This window comes from Phalangium opilio, unplaced genomic scaffold (assembly GCF_054372755.1).
Source record: "Phalangium opilio isolate 3A_F unplaced genomic scaffold, DU_Popi_V2 ptg000026l_1, whole genome shotgun sequence".
Taxonomy (NCBI): Eukaryota; Metazoa; Arthropoda; class Arachnida; order Opiliones; family Phalangiidae; genus Phalangium; species Phalangium opilio.
Window position 1 is genome coordinate 3,882,689 of NW_028324157.1, and position 27,461 is coordinate 3,910,149.

The following is a 27,461-nucleotide window of genomic DNA, read 5'->3' on the forward strand; positions in this document are numbered from 1 at the left end:
TCTTTGGATCAAACGCGAGTTCCCCCTGTAACAGCACGGATCATTCCTTTTGTTTTAGTTAAATCGACATTACGGCTATGAAGAAGGGGGAATAGCACAGTGGTAGAGCATTCGACTATAGATCGAGAGGTCTTTGGATCAAACCCGAGTTCCCCCTGTAACAGCACGGATCATTCCTTTTGTTTTAGTTAATCGACATTACGGCGAGGAACAAGGGGGAATAGCACAGTGGTAGAGCATTCGACTGCAGATCGAGAGGTCCTTGGTTCAGACCCAAGTTCCCCCTGTAAAAACATGGATCATTCCGTATATTTTAGTTAAATCGACATCACGGCTATGAACAAGAGGGAATAGTTCAGTTGGTAGAGCATTGGACTGCAGATCGAGAGGTCCTTGGTTCAAACCAGAGTTCCCCCTGTAACAGCACGGATCATTCCGTTTATTTTAGTTAAACCGACATTACAACCTTGAACAAGGGGGAATAGCTCAGTGGTAGAGCATTCGACTGCAGATCGAGAGGTCCTTGGTTCAAACCCGAGTTCCCCCTGTAGTAGCACGACACATTCCGTTTATTTTAGTTAAATCGACATTACGGCTCTGAAAAAGGGGGAATAGCTCAGTGGTAGAGCATTCGACTGCAGATCGAGAGGTCCTTGGTTTCAAACCCAAGTTCCCCCTAAAAAAGCACGGATCATTCCGTATATTCTAGTTAATTCGACATCACGGCTATGAACAAGAGGGAATAGTTCAGTGGTAGAGCATTCGACTACAGATCGAGAGGTCTTTGGATCAAACCAGAGTTCCCCCTGTAACAGCACGGATCATTCCGTTTATTTTAGTTAAATCGACATAACGGCGAGGAACAAAGAGAAATAGCTCAGTGGTAGAGCATTTGACTGCAGATCGAGAGGTCCTTGGTTAAAACCCGAGTTCCCCCTGTAACAGCACGGATCATTCCGTTTATTTTAGTTAAACCGACATTACAACCTTGAACAAGGGGGAATAGCTCAGTGGTAGAGCATTCGACTGCAGATCGAGAGGTCCTTGGTTCAAACCCGAGTTCCCCCTGTAGTAGCACGACACATTCCGTTTATTTTAGTTAAATCGACATTATGGCTATGAACAAGGGGGAATAGCTCAGTGGTAGAGCATTCGACTGCAGATCGAGAGGTCCTTGGTTCAAACCCGAGTTCCCCCTGTAGTAGCACGACACATTCCGTTTATTTTAGTTAAATCGACATTATGGCTATGAACAAGGGGGAATAGCACAGTGGTAGAGCATTCTACTATAGATCGAGAGGTCTTTGGATCAAACCCGAGTTCCCCCTGTAACAGCACGGATCATTCCTTTTTTTTTAGTTAAATCGACATTACGGCGAGGAACAAGGGGGAATAGCTCAGTGGTAGAGCATTCGACTGCAGATCGAGAGGTCCTTGGTTAAAACCCGAGTTCCCCCTGTAACAGCACGGATCATTGCGTTTATTTTAGTTAAATCGACATTACTGCTCTGAACAAGGGGGAATAGCTCAGTGGTAGAGCATTCGACTGCAGATCGAGAGGTCCTTGGTTCAAACCCGAGTTCCCGCTGTAACAGCACGGATCATTCCGTTTATTTTAGTTAAATCGACATTACGGCGAGAAACAAAGAGGAATAGCTCAGTGGTAGAGCATTGGACTGCAGATCGAGAGGTCCTTGGTTAAAACCCGAGTTCCCCCTGTAACAGCACGGATCATTCCGTTTATTTTATATAAATCGACATTACGGCTATGAACAAGAGGGAATATTTCAGTGGTAGAGCATTCGACTGCAGATCGAGAGGTCCTTGGATCAAAACCAAGTTCCCCCTGTAGTAGCACGAATCATTCCGTTTATTTTAGTTAAATCGACATTACGGCTATGAAGAAGGGGGAATAGCACAGTGGTAGAGCATTCGACTATAGATCGAGAGGTCTTTGGATCAAACCCGAGTTCCCCCTGTAACAGCACGGATCATTCCTTTTGTTTTAGTTAATCGACATTACGGCGAGGAACAAGGGGGAATAGCACAGTGGTAGAGCATTCGACTGCAGATCGAGAGGTCCTTGGTTCAGACCCAAGTTCCCCCTGTAAAAACATGGATCATTCCGTATATTTTAGTTAAATCGACATCACGGTTATGAAAAAGAGGGAATAGTTCAGTTGGTAGAGCATTGGACTGCAGATCGAGAGGTCCTTGGTTCAAACCAGAGTTCCCCCTGTAACAGCACGGATCATTCCGTTTATTTTAGTTAAATCGACATAACGGATCTGAAAAAGGGGGAATAGCTCAGTGGTAGAGCATTCTACTGCAGATCGAGAGGTCCTTGGTTCAACCCAACTTCTCCCTGTAAAAGCACGGATCATTCCGTATATTTTAGTTAAATCGACATTACGGCTATGAACAAGGGGGAATAGCCCAGTGGTAGAGCATTCGACTGCAGATCGAGAGGTCCTTGGTTCAAACCCGAGTTCCCCCTGTAGTAGCACGAATCATTCCGTTTATTTTAGTTAAATCGGCATTACGGCTATGAACAAGGGGGAATAGCACAGTGGTAGAGCATTCGACTATAGATCGAGAGGTCTTTGGATCAAACCAGAGTTCCCCCTGTAACAGCACGGATCATTCCGTTTATTTTAGTTAAATCGACATAACGGCGAGGAACAAAGAGGAATAGCTCAGTGGTAGAGCATTTGACTGCAGATCGAGAGGTCCTTGGTTAAAACCCGAGTTCCCCCTGTAACAGCACGGATCATTCCGTTTATTTTAGTTAAACCGACATTACAACCTTGAACAAGGGGGAATAGCTCAGTGGTAGAGCATTCGACTGCAGATCGAGAGGTCCTTGGTTCAAACCCGAGTTCCCCCTGTAGTAGCACGACACATTCCGTTTATTTTAGTTAAATCGACATTATGGCTATGAACAAGGGGGAATAGCTCAGTGGTAGAGCATTCGACTGCAGATCGAGAGGTCCTTGGTTCAAACCCGAGTTCCCCCTATAGTAGCACGACGCATTCCGTTTATTTTAGTTAAATCGACATTACGGCTATGAACAAGGGGGAATAGCACAGTGGTAGAGCATTCTACTATAGATCGAGAGGTCTTTGGATCAAACCCGAGTTCCCCCTGTAACAGCACGGATCATTCCTTTTTTTTTAGTTAAATCGACATTACGGCGAGGAACAAGGGGGAATAGCTCAGTGGTAGAGCATTCGACTGCAGATCGAGAGGTCCTTGGTTCAAACCCAAGTTCCCCCTGTAAAAGCATGGATCATTCCGTATATTTTGGTTAAATCGACATCACGGCTATGAACGAGAGGGAATAGTTGAGTGGTAGAGCATTGGACTGCAGATCGAGAGGTCCTTGGTTCAAACCAGAGTTCCCCCTGTAACAGCACGGATCATTCCGTTTATTTTAGTTAAATCGACATTACGGCTATGAAAAATTGGGAATAGCTCAGTGGTAGAGCATTCGACTGCAGATCGAGAGGTCCTTGGTTTCAAACCCAAGTTCCCCCTAAAAAAGCACGGATCATTCCGTATATTTTAGTTAATTCGACATCACGGCTATGAACAAGAGGGAATAGTTCAGTGGTAGAGCATTCGACTACAGATCGAGAGGTCTTTGGATCAAACGCGAGTTCCCCCTGTAACAGCACGGATCATTCCTTTTGTTTTAGTTAAATCGACATTACGGCGAGGAACTAGGGGGAATAGCACAGTGGTAGAGCATTCTACTATAGATCGAGAGGTCTTTGGATCAAACCCGAGTTCCCCCTGTAACAGCACGGATCATTCCTTTTGTTTTAGTTAAATCGACATTACGGCGAGGAACAAGGGGGAATAGCTCAGTGGTAGAGCATTCGACTGCAGATCGAGAGGTCCTTGGTTAAAACCCGAGTTCCTCCTGTAACAGCACGGATCATTCCGTTTATTTTAGTTAAATAGACATTACGGCGAGGAACAAAGAGGAATAGCTCAGTGGTAGAGCATTGGACTGCAGATCGAGAGGTCCTTGGTTAAAACCCGAGTTCCCCCTGTAACAGCACGGATCATTCCGTTTATTTTAGTTAAATCGACATCACGGCTCTGAAAAAGGGGGAATAGCTCGGTGGTAGAGCATTCGACTGCAGATCGAGAGGTCCTTGGATCAAAACCGAGTTCCCCCTGTAGTAGCACGGATCATTGCGTTTATTTTAGTTAAATCGACATTACTGCTCTGAACAAGGGAGAATAGCTCAGTGGTATAGCATTCGACTGCAGATCGAGAGGTCCTTGGTTCAAACCCAAGTTCCCCCTGTAAAAGCATGGATCATTCCGTATATTTTAGTTAAATCGACATCACGGCTCTGAAAAAGGGGGAATAGCTCAGTGGTAGAGCATTCGACTGCAGATCGAGAGGTCCTTGGTTTCAAACCCAAGTTCCCCCTATAAAAGCACGGATCATTCCGTATATTTTGGTTAAATCGACATCACGGCTATGAACGAGAGGGAATAGTTGAGTGGTAGAGCATTGTACTGCAGATCGAGAGGTCCTTGGTTCAAACCAGAGTTCCCCCTGTAACAGCACGGATCATTCCGTTTATTTTAGTTAAATCGACATTACGGCTCTGAAAAATTGGGAATAGCTCAGTGGTAGAGCATTCGACTGCAGATCGAGAGGTCCTTGGTTTCAAACCCAAGTTTCCCCTAAAAAAGCACGGATCATTCCGTATATTTTAGTTAATTCGACATCACGGCTATGAACAAGAGGGAATAGTTCAGTGGTAGAGCATTCGACTACAGGTCGAGAGGTCTTTGGATCAAACGCGAGTTCCCCCTGTAACAGCACGGATCATTCCTTTTGTTTTAGTTAAATCGACATTACGGCGAGGAACTAGGGGGAATAGCACAGTGGTAGAGCATTCTACTATAGATCGAGAGGTCTTTGGATCAAACCCGAGTTCCCCCTGTAACAGCACGGATCATTCCTTTTGTTTTAGTTAAATCGACATTACGGCGAGGAACAAGGGGGAATAGCTCAGTGGTAGAGCATTCGACTGCAGATCGAGAGGTCCTTGGTTAAAACCCGAGTTCCCCCTGTAACAGCACGGATCATTGCGTTTATTTTAGTTAAATCGACATTACTGCTCTGAACAAGGGGGAATAGCTCAGTGGTAGAGCATTCGACTGCAGATCGAGAGGTCCTTGGTTCAAACCCGAGTTCCCCCTGTAACAGCACGGATCATTCCGTTTATTTTAGTTAAATAGACATTACGGCGAGGAACAAAGAGGAATAGCTCAGTGGTAGAGCATTGGACTGCAGATCGAGAGGTCCTTGGTTAAAACCCGAGTTCCCCCTGTAACAGCACGGATCATTCCGTTTATTTTAGTTAAATCGACATTACGGCTCTGAAAAAGGGGGAATAGCTCGGTGGTAGAGCATTCTACTGCAGATCGAGAGGTCCTTGGTTCTAACCTAAGTTCTCCCTGTAAAAGCACGGATCATTCCGTATATTTTAGTTAAATCGACATTATGGCTATGAACAAGAGGGAATATTTCAGTGGTAGAGCATTCGACTGCAGATCGAGAGGTCCTTGGCTCAAAACCGAGTTCCCCCTGTAGTAGCACGAATCATTCCGTTTATTTTAGTTAAATCGACATTACGGCTATGAAGAAGGGGAATAGCACAGTGGTAGAGCATTCGACTATAGATCGAGAGGTCTTTGGATCAAACCCGAGTTCCCCCTGTAACAGCACGGATCATTCCTTTTGTTTTAGTTAAATCGACATTACGGCGAGGAACAAGGGGGAATAGCACAGTGGTAGAGCATTCGACTGCAGATCGAGAGGTCCTTGGTTCAGACCCAAGTTCCCCCTGTAAAAGCATGGATCATTCCGTATATTTTAGTTAAATCGACATCACGGCTATGAACAAGAGGGAATAGTTCAGTGGTAGAGCATTGGACTGCAGATCGAGAGGTCCTTGGTTCAAACCAGAGTTCCCCCTGTAACAGCACGGATCATTCCTTTTGTTTTAGTTAAATCGACATTACGGCGAGGAACTAGGGGGAATAGCACAGTGGTAGAGCATTCTACTATAGATCGAGAGGTCTTTGGATCAAACCCGAGTTCCCCCTGTAACAGCACGGATCATTCCTTTTATTTTAGTTAAATCGACATTACGGCGAGGAACAAAGAGGAATAGCTCAGTGGTAGAGCATTGGACTGCAGATCGAGAGGTCCTTGGTTAAAACCCGAGTTCCCCCTGTAACAGCACGGATCATTCCGTTTATTTTAGTTAAATCGACATTACGGCTATGAACAAGAGGGAATATTTCAGTGGTAGAGCATTCGACTGCAGATCGAGAGGTCCTTGGATCAAAACCGAGTTCCCCCTGTAGTAGCACGAATCATTCCGTTTATTTTAGTTAAATCGACATTACGGCTATGAAGAAGGGGAATAGCACAGTGGTAGAGCATTCGACTATAGATCGAGAGGTCTTTGGATCAAACCCCCTTCATTACGGCTATGAAGAAGGGGAATAGCACAGTGGTAGAGCATTCGACTATAGATCGAGAGGTCTTTGGATCAAACCCGAGTTCCCCCTGTAACAGCACGGATCATTCCTTTTGTTTTAGTTAAATCGACATTACGGCGAGGAACAAGGGGGAATAGCACAGTGGTAGAGCATTCGACTGCAGATCGAGAGGTCCTTGGTTCAGACCCAAGTTCCCCCTGTAAAAGCATGGATCATTCCGTATATTTTAGTTAAATCGACATCACGGCTATGAACAAGAGGGAATAGTTCAGTGGTAGAGCATTGGACTGCAGATCGAGAGGTCCTTGGTTCAAACCAGAGTTCCCCCTGTAACAGCACGGATCATTCCGTTTATTTTAGTTAAATCGACATAACGGGTCTGAACAAGGGGGAATAGCTCAGTGGTAGAGCATTCTACTGCAGATCGAGAGGTCCTTGGTTCTAACCCAAGTTCTCCCTGTAAAAGCACGGATCATTCCGTATATTTTAGTTAAATCGACATTACGGCTATGAACAAGGGGGAATAGCCCAGTGGTAGAGCATTCGACTTCAGATCGAGAGGTCCTTGGTTCAAAACCGAGTTCCCCCTGTAGTAGCACGAATCATTCCGTTTATTTTAGTTAAATCGGCATTACGGCTATGAAGAAGGGGGAATAGCACAGTGGTAGAGCATTCGACTATAGATCGAGAGGTCTTTGGATCAAACCAGAGTTCCCCCTGTAACAGCACGGATCATTCCTTTTGTATTAGTTAAATCGACATTACGGCGAGGAACAAAGGGGAATAGCTCAGTGGTAGAGCATTCGACTGCAGATCGAGAGGTCCTTGGTTAAAACCCGAGTTCCCCCTGTAACAGCACTGATCATTCCTTTTATTTTAGTTAAACCGACATTACAACCTTGAACAAGGGGGAATAGCTCAGTGGTAGAGCATTCGACTGCAGATCGAGAGGTCCTTGGTTCAAACCCGAGTTCCCCCTGTAGTAGCACGAATCATTCCGTTTATTTTAGTTAAATCGGCATTACGGCTATGAACAAGGGGGAATAGCACAGTGGTAGAGCATTCGACAATAGATCGAGAGGTCTTTGGATCAAACCAGAGTTCCCCCTGTAACAGCACGGATCATTCCGTTTATTTTAGTTAAACCGACATAACGGCGAGGAACAAAGAGGAATAGCTCAGTGGTAGAGCATTTGACTGCAGATCGAGAGGTCCTTGGTTAAAACCCGAGTTCCCCCTGTAACAGCACGGATCATTCCGTTTATTTTAGTTAAACCGACATTACAACCTTGGACAAGGGGGAATAGCTCAGTGGTAGAGCATTCGACTGCAGATCGAGAGGTCCTTGGTTCAAACCCGAGTTCCCCCTGTAGTAGCACGACACATTCCGTTTATTTTAGTTAAATCGACATTACGGCTATGAAGAAGGGGGAATAGCACAGTGGTAGAGCATTCTACTATAGATCGAGAGGTCTTTGGATCAAACCCGAGTTCCCCCTGTAACAGCACGGATCATTCCTTTTTTTTTAGTTAAATCGGCATTACGGCGAGGAACAAGGGGGAATAGCTCAGTGGTAGAGCATTCGACTGCAGATCGAGAGGTCCTTGGTTAAAACCCGAGTTCCCCCTGTAACAGCACGGATCATTGCGTTTATTTTAGTTAAATCGACATTACTGCTCTGAACAAGGGAGAATAGCTCAGTGGTAGAGCATTCGACTGCAGATCGAGAGGTCCTTGGTTCAAACCCAAGTTCCCCCTGTAAAAGCATGGATCATTCCGTATATTTTAGTTAAATCGACATCACGGCTCTGAAAAAGGGGGAATAGCTCAGTGGTAGAGCATTCGACTGCAGATCGAGAGGTCCTTGGTTTCAAACCCAAGTTCCCCCTATAAAAGCACGGATCATTCCGTATATTTTGGTTAAATCGACATCACGGCTATGAACGAGAGGGAATAGTTGAGTGGTAGAGCATTGGACTGCAGATCGAGAGGTCCTTGGTTCAAACCAGAGTTCCCCCTGTAACAGCACGGATCATTCCGTTTATTTTAGTTAAATCGACATTACGGCTCTGAAAAATTGGGAATAGCTCAGTGGTAGAGCATTCGACTGCAGATCGAGAGGTCCTTGGTTTCAAACCCAAGTTCCCCCTAAAAAAGCACGGATCATTCCGTATATTTTAGTTAATTCGACATCACGGCTATGAACAAGAGGGAATAGTTCAGTGGTAGAGCATTCGACTACAGATCGAGAGGTCTTTGGATCAAACGCGAATTCCCCCTGTAACAGCACGGATCATTCCTTTTGTTTTAGTTAAATCGACATTACGGCGAGGAACTAGGGGGAATAGCACAGTGGTAGAGCATTCTACTATAGATCGAGAGGTCTTTGGATCAAACCCGAGTTCCCCCTGTAACAGCACGGATCATTCCTTTTGTTTTAGTTAAATCGACATTACGGCAAGGAACAAGGGGGAATAGCTCAGTGGTAGAGCATTCGACTGCAGATCGAGAGGTCCTTGGTTAAAACCCGAGTTCCCCCTGTAACAGCACGGATCATAGCGTTTATTTTAGTTAAATCGACATTACTGCTCTGAACAAGGGGGAATAACTCAGTGGTAGAGCATTCGACTGCAGATCGAGAGGTCCTTGGTTCAAACCCGAGTTCCCCCTGTAACAGCACGGATCATTCCGTTTATTTTAGTTAAATCGACATTACGGCGAGGAACAAAGAGGAATAGCTCAGTGGTAGAGCATTGGACTGCAGATCGAGAGGTCCTTGGTTCAAACCAGAGTTCCCCCTGTAACAGCACGGATCATTCCGTTTATTTTAGTTAAATCGACATAACGGATCTGAAAAAGGGGGAATAGCGCAGTGGTAGAGCATTCTACTGAAGATCGAGAGGTCCTTGGTTCTAACCCAAGTTCTCCCTGTAAAAGCACGGATCATTCCGTATATTTTAGTTAAATCGACATTACGGCTATGAACAAGGGGGAATAGCCCAGTGGTAGAGCATTCGACTGCAGATCGAGAGGTCCTTGGTTCAAAACCGAGTTCCCCCTGTAGTAGCACGAATCATTCCGTTTATTTTAGTTAAATCGGCATTACGGCTATGAAGAAGGGGGAATAGCACAGTGGTAGAGCATTCGACTATAGATCGAGAGGTCTTTGGATCAAACCAGAGTTCCCCCTGTAACAGCACGGATCATTCCTTTTGTATTAGTTAAATCGACATTACGGCGAGGAACAAAGGGGAATAGCTCAGTGGTAGAGCATTCGACTGCAGATCGAGAGGTCCTTGGTTAAAACCCGAGTTCCCCCTGTAACAGCACTGATCATTCCTTTTATTTTAGTTAAACCGACATTACAACCTTGAACAAGGGCGAATAGCTCAGTGGTAGAGCATTCGACTGCAGATCGAGAGGTCCTTGGTTCAAACCCGAGTTCCCCCTGTAGTAGCACGAATCATTCCGTTTATTTTAGTTAAATCGGCATTACGGCTATGAAGAAGGGGGAATAGCACAGTGGTAGAGCATTCGACTATAGATCGAGAGGTCTTTGGATCAAACCAGAGTTCCCCCTGTAACAGCACGGATCATTCCTTTTGTATTAGTTAAATCGACATTACGGCGAGGAACAAAGGGGAATAGCTCAGTGGTAGAGCATTCGACTGCAGATCGAGAGGTCCTTGGTTAAAACCCGAGTTCCCCCTGTAACAGCACTGATCATTCCTTTTATTTTAGTTAAACCGACATTACAACCTTGAACAAGGGGGAATAGCTCAGTGGTAGCGCATTCGACTGCAGATCGAGAGGTCCTTGGTTCAAACCCGAGTTCCCCCTGTAGTAGCACGAATCATTCCGTTTATTTTAGTTAAATCGGCATTACGGCTATGAACAGGGGGGAATAGCACAGTGGTAGAGCATTCGACTATAGATCGAGAGGTCTTTGGATCAAACCAGAGTTCCCCCTGTAACAGCACGGATCATTCCTTTTGTATTAGTTAAATCGACATTACGGCGAGATACAAAGGGGAATAGCTCAGTGGTAGAGCATTCGACTGCAGATCGAGAGGTCCTTGGTTAAAACCCGAGTTCCCCCTGTAACAGCACTGATCATTCCTTTTATTTTAGTTAAACCGACATTACAACCTTGAACAAGGGGGAATAGCTCAGTGGTAGAGCATTCGACTGCAGATCGAGAGGTACTTGGTTCAAACCCGAGTTCCCCCTGTAGTAGCACGAATCATTCCGTTTATTTTAGTTAAATCGACATTACGCCTATGAACAAGGGGGAATAGCACAGTGGTAGAGCATTCGACTATAGATCGAGAGGTCTTTGGATCAAACCAGAGTTCCCCCTGTAACAGCACGGATCATTCCTTTTGTTTTAGTTAAATCGACATTACGGCGAGGAACAAGGGGGAATAGCTCAGTGGTAGAGCATTCGACTGCAGATCGAGAGGTCCTTGGTTAAAACCCGAGTTCCCCCTGTAACAGCACTGATCATTCCTTTTATTTTAGTTAAACCGACATTACAACCTTGAACAAGGGGGAATAGCTCAGTGGTAGAGCATTCGACTGCAGATTGAGAGGTCCTTGGTTCAAACCCGAGTTCCCCCTGTAACAGCACGGATCATTGCGTTTATTTTAGTTAAATCGACATTACTGCTCTGAACAAGGGGGAATAGCTCAGTGGTAGGGCATTCGACTGCAGATTGAGAGGTCCTTGGTTAAAACCCGGGTTCCCCCTGTAACAGCACGGATCATTCCTTTTGTTTTAGTTAATCGACATTACGGCGAGGAACAAGGGGGAATAGCACAGTGGTAGAGCATTCGACTGCAGATCGAGAGGTCCTTGGTTAAAACCCGAGTTCCCCCTGTAACAGCACGGATCATTCCGTTTATTTTAGTTAAACCGACATTACAACCTTGAACAAGGGGGAATAGCTCAGTGGTAGAGCATTCGACTGCAGATCGAGAGGTCCTTGGTTCAAACCCGAGTTCCCCCTGTAGTAGCACGACACATTCCGTTTATTTTAGTTAAATCGACATTATGGCTATGAACAAGGGGGAATAGCTCAGTGGTAGAGCATTCGACTGCAGATCGAGAGGTCCTTGGTTCAAACCCGAGTTCCCCCTGTAGTAGCACGACACATTCCGTTTATTTTAGTTAAATCGACATTACTGCTCTGAACAAGGGGGAATAGCTCAGTGGTAGAGCATTCGACTGCAGATCGAGAGGTCCTTGGTTCAAACCCGAGTTCCCCCTGTAACAGCACGGATCATTCCGTTTATTTTAGTTAAATCGACATTACGGCGAGGAACAAAGAGGAATAGCTCAGTGGTAGAGCATTGGACTGCAGATCGAGAGGTCCTTGGTTAAAACCCGAGTTCCCCCTGTAACAGCACGGATCATTCCGTTTATTTTAGTTAAATCGACATTACGGCTATGAACAAGAGGGAATATTTCAGTGGTAGAGCATTCGACTGCAGATCGAGAGGTCCTTGGTTCAAACCCGAGTTCCCCCTGTAGTAGCACGAATCATTCCGTTTATTTTAGTTAAATCGACATTACGGCGAGGAACAAAGAGGAATAGCTCAGTGGTAGAGCATTGGACTGCAGATCGAGAGGTCCTTGGTTAAAACCCGAGTTCCCCCTGTAACAGCACGGATCATTCCGTTTATTTTAGTTAAATCGACATTACGGCTATGAACAAGAGGGAATAGCACAGTGGTAGAGCATTCGACTATAGATCGAGAGGTCTTTGGATCAAACCCGAGTTCCCCCTGTAACAGCACGGATCATTCCTTTTGTTTTAGTTAATCGACATTACGGCGAGGAACAAGGGGGAATAGCACAGTGGTAGAGCATTCGACTGCAGATCGAGAGGTCCTTGGTTCAGACCCAAGTTCCCCCTGTAAAAACATGGATCATTCCGTATATTTTAGTTAAATCGACATCACGGCTATGAACAAGAGGGAATAGTTCAGTTGGTAGAGCATTGGACTGCAGATCGAGAGGTCCTTGGTTCAAACCAGAGTTCCCCCTGTAACAGCACGGATCATTCCGTTTATTTTAGTTAAATCGACATAACGGATCTGAAAAAGGGGGAATAGCTCAGTGGTAGAGCATTCTACTGCAGATCGAGAGGTCCTTGGTTCAACCCAACTTCTCCCTGTAAAAGCACGGATCATTCCGTATATTTTAGTTAAATCGACATTACGGCTATGAACAAGGGTGAATAGCCCAGTGGTAGAGCATTCGACTGCAGATCGAGAGGTCCTTGGTTCAAAACCGAGTTCCCCCTGTAGTAGCACGAATCATTCCGTTTATTTTAGTTAAATCGGCATTACGGCTATGAAGAATTGGGAATAGCACAGTGGTAGAGCATTCGACTATAGATCGAGAGGTCTTTGGATCAAACCAGAGTTCCCCCTGTAACAGCACGGATCATTCCTTTTGTATTAGTTAAATCGACATTACGGCGAGGAACAAAGGGGAATAGCTCAGTGGTAGAGCATTCGACTGCAGATCGAGAGGTCCTTGGTTCAAACCCGAGTTCCCCCTGTAGTAGCACGAATCATTCCGTTTATTTTAGTTAAATCGGCATTACGGCTATGAACAAGGGGGAATAGCACAGTGGTAGAGCATTCGACTATAGATCGAGAGGTCTTTGGATCAAACCAGAGTTCCCCCTGTAACAGCACGGATCATTCCGTTTATTTTAGTTAAATCGACATAACGGCGAGGAACAAAGAGGAATAGCTCAGTGGTAGAGCATTTGACTGCAGATCGAGAGGTCCTTGGTTAAAACCCGAGTTCCCCCTGTAACAGCACGGATCATTCCGTTTATTTTAGTTAAACCGACATTACAACCTTGAACAAGGGGGAATAGCTCAGTGGTAGAGCATTCGACTGCAGATCGAGAGGTCCTTGGTTCAAACCCGAGTTCCCCCTGTAGTAGCACGACACATTCCGTTTATTTTAGTTAAATCGACATTATGGCTATGAACAAGGGGGAATAGCTCAGTGGTAGAGCATTCGACTGCAGATCGAGAGGTCCTTGGTTCAAACCCGAGTTCCCCCTATAGTAGCACGACACATTCCGTTTATTTTAGTTAAATCGACATTACGGCTATGAACAAGGGGGAATAGCACAGTGGTAGAGCATTCTACTATAGATCGAGAGGTCTTTGGATCAAACCCGAGTTCCCCCTGTAACAGCACGGATCATTCCTTTTTTTTTAGTTAAATCGACATTACGGCGAGGAACAAGGGGGAATAGCTCAGTGGTAGAGCATTCGACTGCAGATCGAGAGGTCCTTGGTTTCAAACCCAAGTTCCCCCTAAAAAAGCACGGATCATTCCGTATATTTTAGTTAATTCGACATCACGGCTATGAACAAGAGGGAATAGTTCAGTGGTAGAGCATTCGACTACAGATCGAGAGGTCTTTGGATCAAACGCGAGTTCCCCCTGTAACAGCACGGATCATTCCTTTTGTTTTAGTTAAATCGACATTACGGCGAGGAACTAGGGGGAATAGCACAGTGGTAGAGCATTCTACTATAGATCGAGAGGTCTTTGGATCAAACCCGAGTTCCCCCTGTAACAGCACGGATCATTCCTTTTGTTTTAGTTAAATCGACATTACGGCGAGGAACAAGGGGGAATAGCTCAGTGGTAGAGCATTCGACTGCAGATCGAGAGGTCCTTGGTTAAAACCCGAGTTCCCCCTGTAACAGCACGGATCATTGCGTTTATTTTAGTTAAATCGACATTACTGCTCTGAACAATGGGGAATAGCTCAGTGGTAGAGCATTCGACTGCAGATCGAGAGGTCCTTGGTTCAAACCCGAGTTCCTCCTGTAACAGCACGGATCATTCCGTTTATTTTAGTTAAATAGACATTACGGCGAGGAACAAAGAGGAATAGCTCAGTGGTAGAGCATTGGACTGCAGATCGAGAGGTCCTTGGTTAAAACCCGAGTTCCCCCTGTAACAGCACGGATCATTCCGTTTATTTTAGTTAAATCGACATCACGGCTCTGAAAAAGGGGGAATAGCTCGGTGGTAGAGCATTCTACTGCAGATAGAGAGGTCCTTGGTTCTAACCCAAGTTCTCCCTGTAACAGCACGGATCATTCCGTTTATTTTAGTTAAATCGACATAACGGCGAGGAACAAAGAGGAATAGCTCAGTGGTAGAGCATTTGCCTGCAGATCGAGAGGTCCTTGGTTAAAACCCGAGTTCCCCCTGTAACAGCACGGATCATTCCGTTTATTTTAGTTAAACCGACATTACAACCTTGAACAAGGGGGAATAGCTCAGTGGTAGAGCATTCGACTGCAGATCGAGAGGTCCTTGGTTCAAACCCGAGTTCCCCCTGTAGTAGCACGACACATTCCGTTTATTTTAGTTAAATCGACATTATGGCTATGAACAAGGGGGAATAGCTCAGTGGTAGAGCATTCGACTGCAGATCGAGAAGTCCTTGGTTCAAACCCGAGTTCCCCCTATAGTAGCACGACACATTCCGTTTATTTTAGTTAAATCGACATTACGGCTATGAACAAGGGGGAATAGCACAGTGGTAGAGCATTCTACTATAGATCGAGAGGTCTTTGGATCAAACCCGAGTTCCCCCTGTAACAGCGCGGATCATTCCTTTTTTTTTAGTTAAATCGACATTACGGCGAGGAACAAGGGGGAATAGCTCAGTGGTAGAGCATTCGACTGCAGATCGAGAGGTCCTTGGTTCAAACCAGAGTTCCCCCTGTAACAGCACGGATCATTCCGTTTATTTTAGTTAAATCGACATTACGGCTATGAAAAATTGGGAATAGCTCAGTGGTAGAGCATTCGACTGCAGATCGAGAGGTCCTTGGTTTCAAACCCAAGTTCCCCCTAAAAAAGCACGGATCATTCCGTATATTTTAGTTAATTCGACATCACGGCTATGAACAAGAGGGAATAGTTCAGTGGTAGAGCATTCGACTACAGATCGAGAGGTCTTTGGATCAAACGCGAGTTCCCCCTGTAACAGCACGGATCATTCCTTTTGTTTTAGTTAAATCGACATTACGGCGAGGAACTAGGGGGAATAGCACAGTGGTAGAGCATTCTACTATAGATCGAGAGGTCTTTGGATCAAACCCGAGTTCCCCCTGTAACAGCACGGATCATTCCTTTTGTTTTAGTTAAATCGACATTACGGCGAGGAACAAGGGGGAATAGCTCAGTGGTAGAGCATTCGACTGCAGATCGAGAGGTCCTTGGTTAAAACCCGAGTTCCCCCTGTAACAGCACGGATCATTGCGTTTATTTTAGTTAAATCGACATTACTGCTCTGAACAATGGGGAATAGCTCAGTGGTAGAGCATTCGACTGCAGATCGAGAGGTCCTTGGTTCAAACCCGAGTTCCTCCTGTAACAGCACGGATCATTCCGTTTATTTTAGTTAAATAGACATTACGGCGAGGAACAAAGAGGAATAGCTCAGTGGTAGAGCATTGGACTGCAGATCGAGAGGTCCTTGGTTAAAACCCGAGTTCCCCCTGTAACAGCACGGATCATTCCGTTTATTTTAGTTAAATCGACATCACGGCTCTGAAAAAGGGGGAATAGCTCGGTGGTAGAGCATTCTACTGCAGATCGAGAGGTCCTTGGTTCTAACCCAAGTTCTCCCTGTAAAAGCACGGATCATTCCGTATATTTTAGTTAAATCGACATTATGGCTATGAACAAGAGGGAATATTTCAGTGGTAGAGCATTCGACTGCAGATCGAGAGGTCCTTGGATCAAAACCGAGTTCCCCCTGTAGTAGCACGGATCATTGCGTTTATTTTAGTTAAATCGACATTACTGCTCTGAACAAGGGAGAATAGCTCAGTGGTATAGCATTCGACTGCAGATCGAGAGGTCCTTGGTTCAAACCCAAGTTCCCCCTGTAAAAGCATGGATCATTCCGTATATTTTAGTTAAATCGACATCACGGCTCTGAAAAAGGGGGAATAGCTCAGTGGTAGAGCATTCGACTGCAGATCGAGAGGTCCTTGGTTTCAAACCCAAGTTCCCCCTATAAAAGCACGGATCATTCCGTATATTTTGGTTAAATCGACATCACGGCTATGAACGAGAGGGAATAGTTGAGTGGTAGAGCATTGGACTGCAGATCGAGAGGTCCTTGGTTCAAACCAGAGTTCCCCCTGTAACAGCACGGATCATTCCGTTTATTTTAGTTAAATCGACATTACGGCTCTGAAAAATTGGGAATAGCTCAGTGGTAGAGCATTCGACTGCAGATCGAGAGGTCCTTGGTTTCAAACCCAAGTTTCCCCTAAAAAAGCACGGATCATTCCGTATATTTTAGTTAATTCGACATCACGGCTATGAACAAGAGGGAATAGTTCAGTGGTAGAGCATTCGACTACAGGTCGAGAGGTCTTTGGATCAAACGCGAGTTCCCCCTGTAACAGCACGGATCATTCCTTTTGTTTTAGTTAAATCGACATTACGGCGAGGAACTAGGGGGAATAGCACAGTGGTAGAGCATTCTACTATAGATCGAGAGGTCTTTGGATAAAACCCGAGTTCCCCCTGTAACAGCACGGATCATTCCTTTTGTTTTAGTTAAATCGACATTACGGCGAGGAACAAGGGGGAATAGCTCAGTGGTAGAGCATTCGACTGCAGATCGAGAGGTCCTTGGTTAAAACCCGAGTTCCCCCTGTAACAGCACGGATCATTGCGTTTATTTTAGTTAAATCGACATTACTGCTCGGAACAAGGGGGAATAGCTCAGTGGTAGAGCATTCGACTGCAGATCGAGAGGTCCATGGTTCAAACCCGAGTTCCCCCTGTAACAGCACGGATCATTCCGTTTATTTTAGTTAAATAGACATTACGGCGAGGAACAAAGAGGAATAGCTCAGTGGTAGAGCATTGGACTGCAGATCGAGAGGTCCTTGGTTAAAACCCGAGTTCCCCCTGTAACAGCACGGATCATTCCGTTTATTTTAGTTAAATCGACATTACGGCTCTGAAAAAGGGGGAATAGCTCGGTGGTAGAGCATTCTACTGCAGATCGAGAGGTCCTTGGTTCTAACCCAAGTTCTCCCTGTAAAAGCACGGATCATTCCGTATATTTTAGTTAAATCGACATTATGGCTATGAACAAGAGGGAATATTTCAGTGGTAGAGCATTCGACTGCAGATCGAGAGGTCCTTGGCTCAAAACCGAGTTCCCCCTGTAGTAGCACGAATCATTCCGTTTATTTTAGTTAAATCGACATTACGGCTATGAAGAAGGGGAATAGCACAGTGGTAGAGCATTCGACTGCAGATCGAGAGGTCCTTGGTTAAAACCCGAGTTCCCCCTGTAACAGCAATGATCATTCCTTTTATTTTAGTTGAACCGACATTACAACCTTGAACAAGGGGGAATAGCTCAGTGGTAGAGCATTCGACTGCAGATCGAGAGGTCCTTGGTTCAAACCCGAGTTCCCCCTGTAGTAGCACGAATCATTCCGTTTATTTTAGTTAAATCGGCATTACGGCTATGAACAAGGGGGAATAGCACAGTGGTAGAGCATTCGACTATAGATCGAGAGGTCTTTGGATCAAACCAGAGTTCCCCCTGTAACAGCACGGATCATTCCTTTTGTATTAGTTAAATCGACATTACGGCGAGGAACAAAGGGGAATAGCTCAGTGGTAGAGCATTCGACTGCAGATCGAGAGGTCCTTGGTTAAAACCCGAGTTCCCCCTGTAGTAGCACGAATCATTCCGTTTATTTTAGTTAAATCGACATTACTGCTCTGAACAAGGGGGAATAGCTCAGTGGTAGAGCACTCGACTGCAGATCGAGAGGTCCTTGGTTCAAACCCAAGTTCCGCCTGTAAAAGCATGGATCATTCCGTATATTTTAGTTAAATCGACATCACGGCTATGAACAAGAGGGAATAGTTCAGTGGTAGAGCATTGGACTGCAGGTCGAGAGGTCCTTGGTTCAAACCAGAGTTCCCCCTGTAACAGCACGGATCATTCCGTTTATTTTAGTTAAATCGACATTACGGCTCTGAAAAAGGGGGAATAGCTCAGTGGTAGAGCATTCGACAGCAGATCGAGAGGTCCTTGGTTTCAAACCCAAGTTCCCCCTATAAAAGCACGGATCATTCCGTATATTTTGGTTAAATCGACATCACGGCTATGAACAAGAGGGAATAGTTGAGTGGTAGGGCATTGGACTGCAGATCGAGAGGTCCTTGGTTCAAACCAGAGTTCCCCCTGTAACAGCACGGATCATTCCGTTTATTTTAGTTAAATCGGCATTACGGCTATGAAGAAGGGGGAATAGCACAGTGGTGGAGCATTCGACTATAGATCGAGAGGTCTTTGGATCAAACCAGAGTTCCCCCTGTAACAGCACGGATCATTCCTTTTGTATTAGTTAAATCGACATTACGGCGAGGAACAAAGGGGAATAGCTCAGTGGTAGAGCATTCGACTGCAGATCGAGAGGTCCTTGGTTAAAACCCGAGTTCCCCCTGTAACAGCACTGATCATTCCTTTTATTTTAGTTAAACCGACATTACAACCTTGAACAAGGGGGAATAGCTCAGTGGTAGAGCATTCGACTGCAGATCGAGAGGTCCTTGGTTCAAACCCGAGTTCCCCCTGTAACAGCACGGATCATTCCGTTTATTTTAGTTAAATCGACATTACGGCTATGAACAAGAGGGAATATTTCAGTGGTAGAGCATTCGACTGCAGATCGAGAGGTCCTTGGATCAAAACCGAGTTCCCCCTGTAGTAGCACGAATCATTCCGTTTATTTTAGTTAAATCGACATTACGGCTATGAAGAAGGGGAATAGCACAGTGGTAGAGCATTCGCCTATAGATCGAGAGGTCTTTGGATCAAACCCCCTTCATTACGGCTATGAAGAAGGGGAATAGCACAGTGGTAGAGCATTCGACTATAGATCGAGAGGTCTTTGGATCAAACCAGAGTTCCCCCTGTAACAGCACGGATCATTCCTTTTGTATTAGTTAAATCGACATTACGGCGAGGAACAAAGGGGAATAGCTCAGTGGTAGAGCATTCGACTGCAGATCGAGAGGTCCTTGGTTAAAACCCGAGTTCCCCCTGTAACAGCACTGATCATTCCTTTTATTTTAGTTGAACCGACATTACAACCTTGAACAAGGGGGAATAGCTCAGTGGTAGAGCATTCGACTGCAGATCGAGAGGTCCTTGGTTCAAACCCGAGTTCCCCCTGTAGTAGCACGAATCATTCCGTTTATTTTAGTTAAATCGGCATTACGGCTATGAACAAGGGGGAATAGCACAGTGGTAGAGCATTCGACTATAGATCGAGAGGTCTTTGGATCAAACCAGAGTTCCCCCTGTAACAGCACGGATCATTCCTTTTGTATTAGTTAAATCGACATTACGGCGAGGAACAAAGGGGAATAGCTCAGTGGTAGAGCATTCGACTGCAGATCGAGAGGTCCTTGGTTAAAACCCGAGTTCCCCCTGTAGTAGCACGAATCATTCCGTTTATTTTAGTTAAATCGACATTACTGCTCTGAACAAGGGGGAATAGCTCAGTGGTAGAGCACTCGACTGCAGATCGAGAGGTCCTTGGTTCAAACCCAAGTTCCGCCTGTAAAAGCATGGATCATTCCGTATATTTTAGTTAAATCGACATCACGGCTATGAACAAGAGGGAATAGTTCAGTGGTAGAGCATTGGACTGCAGGTCGAGAGGTCCTTGGTTCAAACCAGAGTTCCCCCTGTAACAGCACGGATCATTCCGTTTATTTTAGTTAAATCGACATTACGGCTCTGAAAAAGGGGGAATAGCTCAGTGGTAGAGCATTCGACAGCAGATCGAGAGGTCCTTGGTTTCAAACCCAAGTTCCCCCTATAAAAGCACGGATCATTCCGTATATTTTGGTTAAATCGACATCACGGCTATGAACAAGAGGGAATAGTTGAGTGGTAGGGCATTGGACTGCAGATCGAGAGGTCCTTGGTTCAAACCAGAGTTCCCCCTGTAACAGCACGGATCATTCCGTTTATTTTAGTTAAATCGGCATTACGGCTATGAAGAAGGGGGAATAGCACAGTGGTGGAGCATTCGACTATAGATCGAGAGGTCTTTGGATCAAACCAGAGTTCCCCCTGTAACAGCACGGATCATTCCTTTTGTATTAGTTAAATCGACATTACGGCGAGGAACAAAGGGGAATAGCTCAGTGGTAGAGCATTCGACTGCAGATCGAGAGGTCCTTGGTTAAAACCCGAGTTCCCCCTGTAACAGCACTGATCATTCCTTTTATTTTAGTTAAACCGACATTACAACCTTGAACAAGGGGGAATAGCTCAGTGGTAGAGCATTCGACTGCAGATCGAGAGGTCCTTGGTTCAAACCCGAGTTCCCCCTGTAACAGCACGGATCATTCCGTTTATTTTAGTTAAATCGACATTACGGCTATGAACAAGAGGGAATATTTCAGTGGTAGAGCATTCGACTGCAGATCGAGAGGTCCTTGGATCAAAACCGAGTTCCCCCTGTAGTAGCACGAATCATTCCGTTTATTTTAGTTAAATCGACATTACGGCTATGAAGAAGGGGAATAGCACAGTGGTAGAGCATTCGCCTATAGATCGAGAGGTCTTTGGATCAAACCCCCTTCATTACGGCTATGAAGAAGGGGAATAGCACAGTGGTAGAGCATTCGACTATAGATCGAGAGGTCTTTGGATCAAACCAGAGTTCCCCCTGTAACAGCACGGATCATTCCTTTTGTATTAGTTAAATCGACATTACGGCGAGGAACAAAGGGGAATAGCTCAGTGGTAGAGCATTCGACTGCAGATCGAGAGGTCCTTGGTTAAAACCCGAGTTCCCCCTGTAACAGCACTGATCATTCCTTTTATTTTAGTTGAACCGACATTACAACCTTGAACAAGGGGGAATAGCTCAGTGGTAGAGCATTCGACTGCAGATCGAGAGGTCCTTGGTTCAAACCCGAGTTCCCCCTGTAGTAGCACGAATCATTCCGTTTATTTTAGTTAAATCGGCATTACGGCTATGAACAAGGGGGAATAGCACAGTGGTAGAGCATTCGACTATAGATCGAGAGGTCTTTGGATCAAACCAGAGTTCCCCCTGTAACAGCACGGATCATTCCTTTTGTATTAGTTAAATCGACATTACGGCGAGGAACAAAGGGGAATAGCTCAGTGGTAGAGCATTCGACTGCAGATCGAGAGGTCCTTGGTTAAAACCCGAGTTCCCCCTGTAGTAGCACGAATCATTCCGTTTATTTTAGTTAAATCGACATTACGCCTATGAACAAGGGGGAATAGCACAGTGGTAGAGCATTCTACTATAGATCGAGAGGTCTTTGGATCAAACCCGAGTTCCCCCTGTAACAGCACGGATCATTCCTTTTGTTTTAGTTAAATCGACATTACGGCGAGGAACAAGGGGGAATAGCTCAGTGGTAGAGCATTCGACTGCAGATCGAGAGGTCCTTGGTTAAAACCCGAGTTCCCCCTGTAGTAGCACGAATCATTCCGTTTATTTTAGTTAAATCGACATTACGCCTATGAACAAGGGGGAATAGCACAGTGGTAGAGCATTCTACTATAGATCGAGAGGTCTTTGGATCAAACCCGAGTTCCCCCTGTAACAGCACGGATCATTCCTTTTGTTTTAGTTAAATCGACATTACGGCGAGGAACAAGGGGGAATAGCTCAGTGGTAGAGCATTCGACTGCAGATCGAGAGGTCCTTGGTTAAAACCCGAGTTCCCCCTGTAACAGCACGGATCATTGCGTTTATTTTAGTTAAATCGACATTACTGCTCTGAACAAGGGGGAATAGCTCAGTGGTAGAGCACTCGACTGCAGATCGAGAGGTCCTTGGTTCAAACCCAAGTTCCGCCTGTAAAAGCATGGATCATTCCGTATATTTTAGTTAAATCGACATCACGGCTATGAACAAGAGGGAATAGTTCAGTGGTAGAGCATTGGACTGCAGGTCGAGAGGTCCTTGGTTCAAACCAGAGTTCCCCCTGTAACAGCACGGATCATTCCGTTTATTTTAGTTAAATCGGCATTACGGCTATGAAGAAGGGGGAATAGCACAGTGGTGGAGCATTCGACTATAGATCGAGAGGTCTTTGGATCAAACCAGAGTTCCCCCTGTAACAGCACGGATCATTCCTTTTGTATTAGTTAAATCGACATTACGGCGAGGAACAAAGGGGAATAGCTCAGTGGTAGAGCATTCGACTGCAGATCGAGAGGTCCTTGGTTAAAACCCGAGTTCCCCCTGTAACAGCACTGATCATTCCTTTTATTTTAGTTAAACCGACATTACAACCTTGAACAAGGGGGAATAGCTCAGTGGTAGAGCATTCGACTGCAGATCGAGAGGTCCTTGGTTCAAACCCGAGTTACCCCTGTAGTAGCACGAATCATTCCGTTTATTTTAGTTAAATCGGCATTACGGCTATGAACAAGGGGGAATAGCACAGTGGTAGAGCATTCGACTATAGATCGAGAGGTCTTTGGATCAAACCAGAGTTCCCCCTGTAACAGCACGGATCATTCCGTTTATTTTAGTTAAACCGACATAACGGCGAGGAACAAAGAGGAATAGCTCAGTGGTAGAGCATTTGACTGCAGATCGAGAGGTCCTTGGTTAAAACCCGAGTTCCCCCTGTAACAGCACGGATCATTCCGTTTATTTTAGTTAAACCGACATTACAACCTTGGACAAGGGGGAATAGCTCAGTGGTAGAGCATTCGACTGCAGATCGAGAGGTCCTTGGTTCAAACCCGAGTTCCCCCTGTAGTAGCACGACACATTCCGTTTATTTTAGTTAAATCGACATTATGGCTATGAACAAGGGGGAATAGCTCAGTGGTAGAGCATTCGACTGCAGATCGAGAGGTCCTTGGTTCAAACCCGAGTTCCCCCTGTAGTAGCACGACACATTCCGTTTATTTTAGTTAAATCGACATTACGGCTATGAAGAAGGGGGAATAGCACAGTGGTAGAGCATTCTACTATAGATCGAGAGGTCTTTGGATCAAACCCGAGTTCCCCCTGTAACAGCACGGATCATTCCTTTTTTTTTAGTTAAATCGGCATTACGGCGAGGAACAAGGGGGAATAGCTCAGTGGTAGAGCATTCGACTGCAGATCGAGAGGTCCTTGGTTAAAACCCGAGTTCCCCCTGTAACAGCACGGATCATTGCGTTTATTTTAGTTAAATCGACATTACTGCTCTGAACAAGGGAGAATAGCTCAGTGGTAGAGCATTCGACTGCAGATCGAGAGGTCCTTGGTTCAAACCCAAGTTCCCCCTGTAAAAGCATGGATCATTCCGTATATTTTAGTTAAATCGACATCACGGCTCTGAAAAAGGGGGAATAGCTCAGTGGTAGAGCATTCGACTGCAGATCGAGAGGTCCTTGGCTTCAAACCCAAGTTCCCCCTATAAAAGCACGGATCATTCCGTATATTTTGGTTAAATCGACATCACGGCTATGAACGAGAGGGAATAGTTGAGTGGTAGAGCATTGGACTGCAGATCGAGAGGTCCTTGGTTCAAACCAGAGTTCCCCCTGTAACAGCACGGATCATTCCGTTTATTTTAGTTAAATCGACATTACGGCTCTGAAAAATTGGGAATAGCTCAGTGGTAGAGCATTCGACTGCAGATCGAGAGGTCCTTGGTTTCAAACCCAAGTTCCCCCTAAAAAAGCACGGATCATTCCGTATATTTTAGTTAATTCGACATCACGGCTATGAACAAGAGGGAATAGTTCAGTGGTAGAGCATTCGACTACAGATCGAGAGGTCTTTGGAACAAACGCGAATTCCCCCTGTAACAGCACGGATCATTCCTTTTGTTTTAGTTAAATCGACATTACGGCGAGGAACTAGGGGGAATAGCACAGTGGTAGAGCATTCTACTATAGATCGAGAGGTCTTTGGATCAAACCCGAGTTCCCCCTGTAACAGCACGGATCATTCCTTTTGTTTTAGTTAAATCGACATTACGGCAAGGAACAAGGGGGAATAGCTCAGTGGTAGAGCATTCGACTGCAGATCGAGAGGTCCTTGGTTAAAACCCGAGTTCCCCCTGTAACAGCACGGATCATTGCGTTTATTTTAGTTAAATCGACATTACTGCTCTGAACAAGGGGGAATAACTCAGTGGTAGAGCATTCGACTGCAGATCGAGAGGTCCTTGGTTCAAACCCGAGTTCCCCCTGTAACAGCACGGATCATTCCGTTTATTTTAGTTAAATCGACATTACGGCGAGGAACAAAGAGGAATAGCTCAGTGGTAGAGCATTGGACTGCAGATCGAGAGGTCCTTGGTTAAAACCCGAGTTCCCCCTGTAACAGCACGGATCATTCCGTTTATTTTAGTTAAATCGACATTACGGCTCTGAAAAAGGGGGAATAGCTCGGTGGTAGAGCATTCTACTGCAGATCGAGAGGTCCTTGGTTCTAACCCAAGTTCTCCCTGTAAAAGCACGGATCATTCCGTATATTTTAGTTAAATCGACATTACGGCTATGAACAAGAGGGAATATTTCAGTGGTAGAGCATTCGACTGCAGATCGAGAGGTCCTTGGATCAAAACCGAGTTCCCCCTGTAGTAGCACGAATCATTCCGTTTATTTTAGTTAAATCGACATTACGGCTATGAAGAAGGGGGAATAGCACAGTGGTAGAGCATTCGACTATAGATCGAGAGGTCTTTGGATCAAACCCGAGTTCCCCCTGTAACAGCACGGATCATTCCTTTTGTTTTAGTTAAATCGACATTACGGCAAGGAACAAGGGGGAATAGCTCAGTGGTAGAGCATTCGACTGCAGATCGAGAGGTCCTTGGTTAAAACCCGAGTTCCCCCTGTAACAGCACGGATCATTGCGTTTATTTTAGTTAAATCGACATTACTGCTCTGAACAAGGGGGAATAACTCAGTGGTAGAGCATTCGACTGCAGATCGAGAGGTCCTTGGTTCAAACCCGAGTTCCCCCTGTAACAGCACGGATCATTCCGTTTATTTTAGTTAAATCGACATTACGGCGAGGAACAAAGAGGAATAGCTCAGTGGTAGAGCATTGGACTGCAGATCGAGAGGTCCTTGGTTCAAACCAGAGTTCCCCCTGTAACAGCACGGATCATTCCGTTTATTTTAGTTAAATCGACATAACGGATCTGAAAAAGGGGGAATAGCGCAGTGGTAGAGCATTCTACTGCAGATCGAGAGGTCCTTGGTTCTAACCCAAGTTCTCCCTGTAAAAGCACGGATCATTCCGTATATTTTAGTTAAATCGACATTACGGCTATGAACAAGGGGGAATAGCCCAGTGGTAGAGCATTCGACTGCAGATCGAGAGGTCCTTGGTTCAAAACCGAGTTCCCCCTGTAGTAGCACGAATCATTCCGTTTATTTTAGTTAAATCGGCATTACGGCTATGAAGAAGGGGGAATAGCACAGTGGTAGAGCATTCGACTATAGATCGAGAGGTCTTTGGATCAAACCAGAGTTCCCCCTGTAACAGCACGGATCATTCCTTTTGTATTAGTTAAATCGACATTACGGCGAGGAACAAAGGGGAATAGCTCAGTGGTAGAGCATTCGACTGCAGATCGAGAGGTCCTTGGTTAAAACCCGAGTTCCCCCTGTAACAGCACTGATCATTCCTTTTATTTTAGTTAAACCGACATTACAACCTTGAACAAGGGGGAATAGCTCAGTGGTAGAGCATTCGACTGCAGATCGAGAGGTCCTTGGTTCAAACCCGAGTTCCCCCTGTAGTAGCACGAATCATTCCGTTTATTTTAGTTAAATCGGCATTACGGCTATGAACAGGGGGGAATAGCACAGTGGTAGAGCATTCGACTATAGATCGAGAGGTCTTTGGATCAAACCAGAGTTCCCCCTGTAACAGCACGGATCATTCCTTTTGTATTAGTTAAATCGACATTACGGCGAGATACAAAGGGGAATAGCTCAGTGGTAGAGCATTCGACTGCAGATCGAGAGGTCCTTGGTTAAAACCCGAGTTCCCCCTGTAACAGCACGGAACATTGCGTTTATTTTAGTTAAATCGACATTACTGCTCTGAACAAGGGGGAATAGCTCGGTGGTAGAGCATTCGACTGCAGATCGAGAGGTCCTTGGTTCAAACCCAAGTTCCGCTTGTAAAAGCATGGATCATTCCGTATATTTTAGTTAAATCGACATCACGGCTATGAACAAGATAGAATAGTTCAGTGGTAGAGCATTGGACTGCAGGTCGAGAGGTCCTTGGTTCAAACCCGAGTTCCCCCTGTAGTAGCACGACACATTCCGTTTATTTTAGTTAACTCGACATTATGGCTATGAACAAGGGGGAATAGCACAGTGGTAGAGCATTCTACTATAGATCGAGAGGTCTTTGGATCAAACCCGAGTTCCCCCTGTAACAGCACGGAGCATTCCTTTTGTTACCTCTCCGAGTGACGTATGTCACGGAGAGGTTCTAATTTCGACGTGTCTGTGTGTGTGTCTGTCTGTCTGTCTGTCTGTCTGTCTGTTGTTATTGACTTACACCCCAGGGGACCGTGTTCGCAGTTTCCGAATTGAAGCAAATGTGTTCGCTATTTCCGGACCGTATTCACAGTTCCCGGAAATTTCAAAACTTGAATCTATCCACAAATCAACTGGCCACTATTACTTCATCTGACTAGTCAATTGTCTATTCTACATGAATACCAATCTGTACTTATTGGCTTCAAACACCACCATTTTGTGGTCTTTGTCCATTCCACATAGACACCAGTCTGCACTTACTGGCTTCTATCACCATCATTTTCCGGTCTTT

General features: G+C 45.3%; 55 non-coding genes across 55 annotated transcripts; all 55 read left to right on the forward strand.

Annotated features, from left to right (window-relative positions):
- Positions 1-85: 85 nt before the first annotated feature.
- Positions 86-157, forward strand: TRNAY-AUA (transfer RNA tyrosine (anticodon AUA)). The gene has a single exon. It is a non-coding gene; the product is annotated as a tRNA-Tyr (tRNA).
- A 318-nt stretch (positions 158-475) lies between these two features.
- TRNAC-GCA (transfer RNA cysteine (anticodon GCA)) lies at positions 476-547 on the forward strand. The gene has a single exon. It is a non-coding gene; the product is annotated as a tRNA-Cys (tRNA).
- A 58-nt stretch (positions 548-605) lies between these two features.
- Positions 606-678, forward strand: TRNAC-GCA (transfer RNA cysteine (anticodon GCA)). Its single transcript has one exon. It is a non-coding gene; the product is annotated as a tRNA-Cys (tRNA).
- A 318-nt stretch (positions 679-996) lies between these two features.
- On the forward strand, positions 997-1,068 carry TRNAC-GCA (transfer RNA cysteine (anticodon GCA)). Its single transcript has one exon. It is a non-coding gene; the product is annotated as a tRNA-Cys (tRNA).
- A 58-nt stretch (positions 1,069-1,126) lies between these two features.
- TRNAC-GCA (transfer RNA cysteine (anticodon GCA)) lies at positions 1,127-1,198 on the forward strand. Its single transcript has one exon. It is a non-coding gene; the product is annotated as a tRNA-Cys (tRNA).
- Positions 1,199-1,386: 188 nt separating this feature from the next.
- TRNAC-GCA (transfer RNA cysteine (anticodon GCA)) lies at positions 1,387-1,458 on the forward strand. The gene has a single exon. It is a non-coding gene; the product is annotated as a tRNA-Cys (tRNA).
- Positions 1,459-1,516: 58 nt separating this feature from the next.
- On the forward strand, positions 1,517-1,588 carry TRNAC-GCA (transfer RNA cysteine (anticodon GCA)). Its single transcript has one exon. It is a non-coding gene; the product is annotated as a tRNA-Cys (tRNA).
- A 318-nt stretch (positions 1,589-1,906) lies between these two features.
- TRNAY-AUA (transfer RNA tyrosine (anticodon AUA)) lies at positions 1,907-1,978 on the forward strand. The gene has a single exon. It is a non-coding gene; the product is annotated as a tRNA-Tyr (tRNA).
- Positions 1,979-2,815: 837 nt separating this feature from the next.
- On the forward strand, positions 2,816-2,887 carry TRNAC-GCA (transfer RNA cysteine (anticodon GCA)). The gene has a single exon. It is a non-coding gene; the product is annotated as a tRNA-Cys (tRNA).
- A 58-nt stretch (positions 2,888-2,945) lies between these two features.
- TRNAC-GCA (transfer RNA cysteine (anticodon GCA)) lies at positions 2,946-3,017 on the forward strand. Its single transcript has one exon. It is a non-coding gene; the product is annotated as a tRNA-Cys (tRNA).
- Positions 3,018-3,205: 188 nt separating this feature from the next.
- On the forward strand, positions 3,206-3,277 carry TRNAC-GCA (transfer RNA cysteine (anticodon GCA)). Its single transcript has one exon. It is a non-coding gene; the product is annotated as a tRNA-Cys (tRNA).
- A 1,099-nt stretch (positions 3,278-4,376) lies between these two features.
- On the forward strand, positions 4,377-4,449 carry TRNAC-GCA (transfer RNA cysteine (anticodon GCA)). Its single transcript has one exon. It is a non-coding gene; the product is annotated as a tRNA-Cys (tRNA).
- A 579-nt stretch (positions 4,450-5,028) lies between these two features.
- On the forward strand, positions 5,029-5,100 carry TRNAC-GCA (transfer RNA cysteine (anticodon GCA)). Its single transcript has one exon. It is a non-coding gene; the product is annotated as a tRNA-Cys (tRNA).
- Positions 5,101-5,158: 58 nt separating this feature from the next.
- TRNAC-GCA (transfer RNA cysteine (anticodon GCA)) lies at positions 5,159-5,230 on the forward strand. Its single transcript has one exon. It is a non-coding gene; the product is annotated as a tRNA-Cys (tRNA).
- Positions 5,231-7,448: 2,218 nt separating this feature from the next.
- Positions 7,449-7,520, forward strand: TRNAC-GCA (transfer RNA cysteine (anticodon GCA)). The gene has a single exon. It is a non-coding gene; the product is annotated as a tRNA-Cys (tRNA).
- Positions 7,521-7,838: 318 nt separating this feature from the next.
- TRNAC-GCA (transfer RNA cysteine (anticodon GCA)) lies at positions 7,839-7,910 on the forward strand. Its single transcript has one exon. It is a non-coding gene; the product is annotated as a tRNA-Cys (tRNA).
- Positions 7,911-8,098: 188 nt separating this feature from the next.
- TRNAC-GCA (transfer RNA cysteine (anticodon GCA)) lies at positions 8,099-8,170 on the forward strand. The gene has a single exon. It is a non-coding gene; the product is annotated as a tRNA-Cys (tRNA).
- Positions 8,171-8,228: 58 nt separating this feature from the next.
- TRNAC-GCA (transfer RNA cysteine (anticodon GCA)) lies at positions 8,229-8,300 on the forward strand. The gene has a single exon. It is a non-coding gene; the product is annotated as a tRNA-Cys (tRNA).
- Positions 8,301-8,358: 58 nt separating this feature from the next.
- Positions 8,359-8,431, forward strand: TRNAC-GCA (transfer RNA cysteine (anticodon GCA)). Its single transcript has one exon. It is a non-coding gene; the product is annotated as a tRNA-Cys (tRNA).
- A 579-nt stretch (positions 8,432-9,010) lies between these two features.
- TRNAC-GCA (transfer RNA cysteine (anticodon GCA)) lies at positions 9,011-9,082 on the forward strand. The gene has a single exon. It is a non-coding gene; the product is annotated as a tRNA-Cys (tRNA).
- Positions 9,083-10,700: 1,618 nt separating this feature from the next.
- On the forward strand, positions 10,701-10,772 carry TRNAC-GCA (transfer RNA cysteine (anticodon GCA)). The gene has a single exon. It is a non-coding gene; the product is annotated as a tRNA-Cys (tRNA).
- Positions 10,773-10,960: 188 nt separating this feature from the next.
- On the forward strand, positions 10,961-11,032 carry TRNAC-GCA (transfer RNA cysteine (anticodon GCA)). The gene has a single exon. It is a non-coding gene; the product is annotated as a tRNA-Cys (tRNA).
- A 58-nt stretch (positions 11,033-11,090) lies between these two features.
- TRNAC-GCA (transfer RNA cysteine (anticodon GCA)) lies at positions 11,091-11,162 on the forward strand. Its single transcript has one exon. It is a non-coding gene; the product is annotated as a tRNA-Cys (tRNA).
- Positions 11,163-11,479: 317 nt separating this feature from the next.
- Positions 11,480-11,551, forward strand: TRNAC-GCA (transfer RNA cysteine (anticodon GCA)). The gene has a single exon. It is a non-coding gene; the product is annotated as a tRNA-Cys (tRNA).
- A 58-nt stretch (positions 11,552-11,609) lies between these two features.
- TRNAC-GCA (transfer RNA cysteine (anticodon GCA)) lies at positions 11,610-11,681 on the forward strand. Its single transcript has one exon. It is a non-coding gene; the product is annotated as a tRNA-Cys (tRNA).
- Positions 11,682-11,739: 58 nt separating this feature from the next.
- TRNAC-GCA (transfer RNA cysteine (anticodon GCA)) lies at positions 11,740-11,811 on the forward strand. Its single transcript has one exon. It is a non-coding gene; the product is annotated as a tRNA-Cys (tRNA).
- A 1,227-nt stretch (positions 11,812-13,038) lies between these two features.
- Positions 13,039-13,110, forward strand: TRNAC-GCA (transfer RNA cysteine (anticodon GCA)). The gene has a single exon. It is a non-coding gene; the product is annotated as a tRNA-Cys (tRNA).
- Positions 13,111-13,428: 318 nt separating this feature from the next.
- Positions 13,429-13,500, forward strand: TRNAC-GCA (transfer RNA cysteine (anticodon GCA)). The gene has a single exon. It is a non-coding gene; the product is annotated as a tRNA-Cys (tRNA).
- Positions 13,501-13,558: 58 nt separating this feature from the next.
- Positions 13,559-13,630, forward strand: TRNAC-GCA (transfer RNA cysteine (anticodon GCA)). The gene has a single exon. It is a non-coding gene; the product is annotated as a tRNA-Cys (tRNA).
- A 188-nt stretch (positions 13,631-13,818) lies between these two features.
- Positions 13,819-13,891, forward strand: TRNAC-GCA (transfer RNA cysteine (anticodon GCA)). The gene has a single exon. It is a non-coding gene; the product is annotated as a tRNA-Cys (tRNA).
- Positions 13,892-14,209: 318 nt separating this feature from the next.
- TRNAC-GCA (transfer RNA cysteine (anticodon GCA)) lies at positions 14,210-14,281 on the forward strand. The gene has a single exon. It is a non-coding gene; the product is annotated as a tRNA-Cys (tRNA).
- A 578-nt stretch (positions 14,282-14,859) lies between these two features.
- Positions 14,860-14,931, forward strand: TRNAC-GCA (transfer RNA cysteine (anticodon GCA)). The gene has a single exon. It is a non-coding gene; the product is annotated as a tRNA-Cys (tRNA).
- Positions 14,932-14,989: 58 nt separating this feature from the next.
- Positions 14,990-15,061, forward strand: TRNAC-GCA (transfer RNA cysteine (anticodon GCA)). The gene has a single exon. It is a non-coding gene; the product is annotated as a tRNA-Cys (tRNA).
- Positions 15,062-15,770: 709 nt separating this feature from the next.
- TRNAC-GCA (transfer RNA cysteine (anticodon GCA)) lies at positions 15,771-15,842 on the forward strand. The gene has a single exon. It is a non-coding gene; the product is annotated as a tRNA-Cys (tRNA).
- Positions 15,843-16,550: 708 nt separating this feature from the next.
- On the forward strand, positions 16,551-16,623 carry TRNAC-GCA (transfer RNA cysteine (anticodon GCA)). Its single transcript has one exon. It is a non-coding gene; the product is annotated as a tRNA-Cys (tRNA).
- Positions 16,624-17,202: 579 nt separating this feature from the next.
- TRNAC-GCA (transfer RNA cysteine (anticodon GCA)) lies at positions 17,203-17,274 on the forward strand. Its single transcript has one exon. It is a non-coding gene; the product is annotated as a tRNA-Cys (tRNA).
- A 707-nt stretch (positions 17,275-17,981) lies between these two features.
- On the forward strand, positions 17,982-18,053 carry TRNAC-GCA (transfer RNA cysteine (anticodon GCA)). Its single transcript has one exon. It is a non-coding gene; the product is annotated as a tRNA-Cys (tRNA).
- Positions 18,054-18,371: 318 nt separating this feature from the next.
- TRNAC-GCA (transfer RNA cysteine (anticodon GCA)) lies at positions 18,372-18,443 on the forward strand. Its single transcript has one exon. It is a non-coding gene; the product is annotated as a tRNA-Cys (tRNA).
- A 709-nt stretch (positions 18,444-19,152) lies between these two features.
- TRNAC-GCA (transfer RNA cysteine (anticodon GCA)) lies at positions 19,153-19,224 on the forward strand. The gene has a single exon. It is a non-coding gene; the product is annotated as a tRNA-Cys (tRNA).
- A 529-nt stretch (positions 19,225-19,753) lies between these two features.
- Positions 19,754-19,825, forward strand: TRNAC-GCA (transfer RNA cysteine (anticodon GCA)). Its single transcript has one exon. It is a non-coding gene; the product is annotated as a tRNA-Cys (tRNA).
- A 318-nt stretch (positions 19,826-20,143) lies between these two features.
- Positions 20,144-20,215, forward strand: TRNAC-GCA (transfer RNA cysteine (anticodon GCA)). The gene has a single exon. It is a non-coding gene; the product is annotated as a tRNA-Cys (tRNA).
- A 709-nt stretch (positions 20,216-20,924) lies between these two features.
- On the forward strand, positions 20,925-20,996 carry TRNAC-GCA (transfer RNA cysteine (anticodon GCA)). The gene has a single exon. It is a non-coding gene; the product is annotated as a tRNA-Cys (tRNA).
- A 529-nt stretch (positions 20,997-21,525) lies between these two features.
- Positions 21,526-21,597, forward strand: TRNAC-GCA (transfer RNA cysteine (anticodon GCA)). The gene has a single exon. It is a non-coding gene; the product is annotated as a tRNA-Cys (tRNA).
- Positions 21,598-22,045: 448 nt separating this feature from the next.
- Positions 22,046-22,117, forward strand: TRNAC-GCA (transfer RNA cysteine (anticodon GCA)). Its single transcript has one exon. It is a non-coding gene; the product is annotated as a tRNA-Cys (tRNA).
- A 188-nt stretch (positions 22,118-22,305) lies between these two features.
- Positions 22,306-22,377, forward strand: TRNAC-GCA (transfer RNA cysteine (anticodon GCA)). Its single transcript has one exon. It is a non-coding gene; the product is annotated as a tRNA-Cys (tRNA).
- A 58-nt stretch (positions 22,378-22,435) lies between these two features.
- On the forward strand, positions 22,436-22,507 carry TRNAC-GCA (transfer RNA cysteine (anticodon GCA)). Its single transcript has one exon. It is a non-coding gene; the product is annotated as a tRNA-Cys (tRNA).
- A 448-nt stretch (positions 22,508-22,955) lies between these two features.
- Positions 22,956-23,027, forward strand: TRNAC-GCA (transfer RNA cysteine (anticodon GCA)). The gene has a single exon. It is a non-coding gene; the product is annotated as a tRNA-Cys (tRNA).
- Positions 23,028-23,345: 318 nt separating this feature from the next.
- Positions 23,346-23,417, forward strand: TRNAC-GCA (transfer RNA cysteine (anticodon GCA)). Its single transcript has one exon. It is a non-coding gene; the product is annotated as a tRNA-Cys (tRNA).
- Positions 23,418-23,475: 58 nt separating this feature from the next.
- Positions 23,476-23,547, forward strand: TRNAC-GCA (transfer RNA cysteine (anticodon GCA)). Its single transcript has one exon. It is a non-coding gene; the product is annotated as a tRNA-Cys (tRNA).
- A 188-nt stretch (positions 23,548-23,735) lies between these two features.
- Positions 23,736-23,807, forward strand: TRNAC-GCA (transfer RNA cysteine (anticodon GCA)). Its single transcript has one exon. It is a non-coding gene; the product is annotated as a tRNA-Cys (tRNA).
- Positions 23,808-23,865: 58 nt separating this feature from the next.
- TRNAC-GCA (transfer RNA cysteine (anticodon GCA)) lies at positions 23,866-23,937 on the forward strand. Its single transcript has one exon. It is a non-coding gene; the product is annotated as a tRNA-Cys (tRNA).
- A 710-nt stretch (positions 23,938-24,647) lies between these two features.
- Positions 24,648-24,719, forward strand: TRNAC-GCA (transfer RNA cysteine (anticodon GCA)). Its single transcript has one exon. It is a non-coding gene; the product is annotated as a tRNA-Cys (tRNA).
- A 578-nt stretch (positions 24,720-25,297) lies between these two features.
- On the forward strand, positions 25,298-25,369 carry TRNAY-AUA (transfer RNA tyrosine (anticodon AUA)). Its single transcript has one exon. It is a non-coding gene; the product is annotated as a tRNA-Tyr (tRNA).
- Positions 25,370-25,427: 58 nt separating this feature from the next.
- Positions 25,428-25,499, forward strand: TRNAC-GCA (transfer RNA cysteine (anticodon GCA)). The gene has a single exon. It is a non-coding gene; the product is annotated as a tRNA-Cys (tRNA).
- An 838-nt stretch (positions 25,500-26,337) lies between these two features.
- TRNAC-GCA (transfer RNA cysteine (anticodon GCA)) lies at positions 26,338-26,409 on the forward strand. The gene has a single exon. It is a non-coding gene; the product is annotated as a tRNA-Cys (tRNA).
- The last annotated feature ends 1,052 nt before the right edge of the window (positions 26,410-27,461 follow it).